Source organism: Barbus barbus (assembly GCF_936440315.1).
Source record: "Barbus barbus genome assembly, chromosome: 9".
Lineage (NCBI taxonomy): Eukaryota > Metazoa > Chordata > Actinopteri > Cypriniformes > Cyprinidae > Barbus > Barbus barbus.
This window is the reverse complement of record NC_136737.1, coordinates 1,764,930-1,769,146: the sequence shown is the minus strand read 5'-3', so window position 1 is coordinate 1,769,146 and position 4,217 is coordinate 1,764,930. Positions and strand designations below refer to the sequence as shown.

The following is a 4,217-nucleotide window of genomic DNA, read 5'->3' as shown; positions in this document are numbered from 1 at the left end:
CTGGAAAACTCTCCCGTCTCTTATAAGGCCTGCTATTGTAATATTTTATGAATGGATGGGAAAATAAATCACTTGTGTGTCCTTGTATGATTTTCTCCTCTAAATGAAGGTTTTCTTATATATAACTCAAAACGAAATCACACACCAGAGCCTCCATAAACTTAGCCTTTTTTTGTTCATCTATGCACTACATTATCTTTTAAAATGCCAAATGCCTTTGCAAATTAACCTTTTTGTGGCATATATGCTATTTCAGATGTGGCTTTTTTGTGCCTTTGCAGTTTTGGGACTCATTGTCATTCACTGTTTATTTAGAGAGATTCAGCAGTTTTTTTATTGTTGTAGTTATTTATGCAGATTTATTCTGTTTATTTTGAGTGTGTTTAACAGATGAATGAGTGGTTGCCTTTAGTTTGTGGTTTGTTTTCCCAATAAAAATGTAATCAATAGCCCAATGTTACCTTTTAATGAGGGTTGAAAATTACATCAAACTTGACACATATATATAGTTTTTTGTTTTTCTATGTCATAGTTAAATGCTTAGTATAACAATTTGAATATCAGGTGTTGAATGAGTAGCACCTGCAGGCCTGTGTCAGATGTATAAAGGTTAAATTTTTATTAATTTGATCATACTGCAAACATGGTTAATAAATTGTCAAATTAACCTTTTTGGTTCAAATGTTTAGTCAGTCTTTTTTTTTTTTTTTTTTTTTACTTTAAATATTTGCATATCAAAATTTGTGTTTTTGTGATGGGTAGCAGATAAGGCTGTGAGCATTATTGTGAATGCTTTAAAGTCAGTTCACAGAACAGCAGAGGTGTATATACATCCTGGACACTCAGTTAATTCAGGTAATAAACTAATTTGTGTGTGTGTGTGTGTGTGTGTGTGTGTGAGTGTGTGTGTGTGTGTGTGTGTGTGTGTGTGTGTGTGTGTGTGAGTGTGTGAGTGTGAGTGTGAGTGTGTGTGTGTGTGAGTGTGTGCGTGTGTGTGTGTGTGTGTGTGCATGTTTATGTGGTTTATGAGGACACAAATTTGTATAATGACATGGGTATGACAGAGGTATTACAATATGAAGGTGGTTTATGAGGACACTGCCTATGTCCCCGTAATTCAAAAGGCTTAAAAAACATACTAAATGGTGTTTTTTTGAAAATCTAAAAATGCACAAAGTTTCCTGTGAGGGTGTTACGACCCCCTATTTAAATTAGACAGAAAGGGGAACGTAACATAAGAGCTGGACATGTGAAACCAAAGTATCATACAAAAATATTTATTTAAACCAAACAAACCATAACATAATAAAAACACGCATCCAAACCAGGAAGAAAAAGTAAATACAACGAAGCCATAGAAACAGCTCCAAAAATATCAAAACAACTAAAAGAAAGAAATCAACCAAAATTAGAAAGAAAACACAAAGATAATGAGGCTTGTTTGCTGGTGGATCTCTCCCCCCTATACTCCACTTCAGTGTCCTTTATATAGATCATCAGCACTCATACCATCAACCACAGGTGTGCAAAGGCAGACCTAAACAATCAGACTCCGAGAGAGAGAAATTAGGGACATGACGTCATACAGAGGACACACCCCAAAGGCATAAGCCATAACAGAGGGCTAATTTTAGGTGTAGGGCAATAGCACACACAGATTTCACATAGGAGACTCTAAATTGAAATTCTACTGAATTCATAGAACCATATTTTAAGTAATTTAATGGTGTGCTCTGGTTATTTAGATTTATTTGAGAACTTTGTAGAATATTTATGGAATTTTAACTTGTGTTCTGTTGATTCAGTATGAATTACCTCATTCATTTAAACTTACACAGTTTCAATTTTATATGTGTTTTGTGAGCGGTTGAACTGAGAAGGCAAACAGAGAGGAGATGAATAACTCTACAGTGAACTTCACCTCACCTGAAACATCTACAAACTCCACAACTCAGTCTATTGGGATAATATCCAATCTGGAAATCTGTGTGTACAGCATCAATTCTATGGTCGGTCTTCCTACACACTCCTATGTTACATGGCTCATCGTCACAGGAAGCGGAAGTGGAGTTGCATAAGAGTTCTTCAGCCTCAATGTCTCTGTCTGTGAGATTGGTATCTGTCTGAACTGTTTGTTTTTTACTGTAATTTATTTTATTTCAAGTATCACAGAGTTACCACTGATTTTACTAGGACTAGTCTTTGCTTCAGTCCTCTGTTTCAGTGTCTGATGTGTGTTGAGCGTTACCTGGCAGTGGTTCATCCTGTAACCTTTCTGAAGTACAAACCTCTCAGATACAGAGTGATCTGCTGCGTCGTGGCCTGGATAATCACTCTGGGATCCTGTTTGTGCTGCATGTTTAATTCAATCTCAACTATCTCTTATGTATATATATAGTTCTTCACTGCAGTTCCTTCTCCTCTTCTCCATCCAGTTGTTTTGTCTTGTGGCTGTTCTCCGAGCTCTGAAGCAGTCAGCACCAGGAGAGAGAAAGAAGGAAAACCTAATGAAGAGACGCATTTCATTTGATCATACATGTCCTATTGATTATTACAAGATTCTATAGCATTAGAATATTCAAGCCCTTTGGTTTATTTCTGTGATTTGTTATGTGTTGGCTGGTTTTGTTCAGCCTGTTCTTTATCTGCACCGGGCTGGAAAACTCTCCTGCCTCTGTTCTACATAAAACCTGCTTGTGATAGTTTACTAAATTATGTACCTTCTAAACATAAATTTAATTATCAATTTGTAACAATTTATAAGCTCAAAAGGATATTGTATATAAATTATTATGATTAATTATGATTAATTACAATTATTTATATCGGCTGACAGTAATAACTGTCGCAGAATTAAATTGCCATCAGCTGATCTGTCCGTCCAGCGAACATTCAGTGTAAGTTTGTATCAACTCTAAGAAAGGATATTTCCTTGGCCACAGAAAATACTTTCCTATTAATGCATTAGAGCATGTAGTGAGGGTCAAAATCGTAAAGGGACATTTTATATGAAAGTCAGAATCAGAAACTCATGTAATTTGTGCACACAACTTTTATTAACTAAACACTAACGCAGACTAGACTAACAAACAAACATACAATCACTCATACATGGGAAAGGCTAATGAGAGTTGATGGATGAAACCATCAGGAAAACCAGAGAATGCAGTTATGGAGAAAGTCATTTAACCACCTGAGTAAAACCATCAGCACCATTTATAACGGGGTCTATAACTTATACTAAACCTCTGTTTCGTTTAGTTAAATGTTATACTTGCACTGCCTTTGGTCGGGTCGAGTGTCTGGAATGCAGTCTCAGATGAAAGTCTTAATGGTTTCAAGGTTTTGGACTCCCGATCACGTTCTTCTGGGTTGAAGAGTGATGAATTCCCAAGATGTTCTGAGGTAGAAATGCTCTTCCAAGTATTGAATGGAAAAAGAGCTAAGAAAGAGATCTGCTGAGGTCCAAGGAGCTTGGTTGAATGGAAAGACAAGGCCGCAAGGCCTGGCACAAAAACCTAGAGGGTCCAGAAAATGTTCTAGCTCACATCCTCTTAGGATCTAACAAAACCGCAGACTGCTTGGGCGTCTCTACAGGTCACACCTCTGGGGTGTCAAATACACAATGGAGTCCTGGATTTTTTGTCTCTGAACATGGTGTCTTGCATAGGTAATTCAGCTGGGTTAATGCACAAACTACTAAAGATTCTTAAGACACTAATATGTTGCATAGGTATCAACATGTAATATTGACTCTCAATTAGATCATCCGAAGACGAATTGATAGAGACTAAACATGATGCAGCTAGAGTGATATTAACTAGTGATCTATTATAAGCATGCATAAAATGGTGTACAATACACAAAAACATATACAAGAACAGTAATAATATACACAATGACCTAAAGATGTGTGACCATTTGTTAATCTGATAACTAATTGATTTGTTAAATCAAATGCAAAATTGTGTGTCTGATTGGTCAAAATGCTACATACCTATAAGGCCCTGAATGCTTAGCTCCTCAGTACTTGAGCGAGCTCTTATCACATTATAGTCCTCCATGTCTGCTGCGTTCTCAAAACTCTGGCCATTTGATAAAACCTAGAATATCAAAATCGACTGCGGGCAACAGAACCCTGTTTAGCACCCAAACTCTGGAAAAATCTACCTAATACTGTTCGGGAGGCAGACACACTCTCTCAGTTTAAATCTAGA

The 4,217-nt window shown here is 36.7% G+C and overlaps 1 pseudogene across 1 annotated transcript; it reads left to right on the top strand.

Annotated features, from left to right (window-relative positions):
• The first annotated feature begins 1,895 nt into the window (after nt 1-1,895).
• Nucleotides 1,896-2,604, top strand: LOC306874593 (annotated as a pseudogene). Its single transcript has one exon. The product of its transcript is annotated as an uncharacterized misc_RNA (transcript).
• Nucleotides 2,605-4,217: the final 1,613 nt, after the last annotated feature.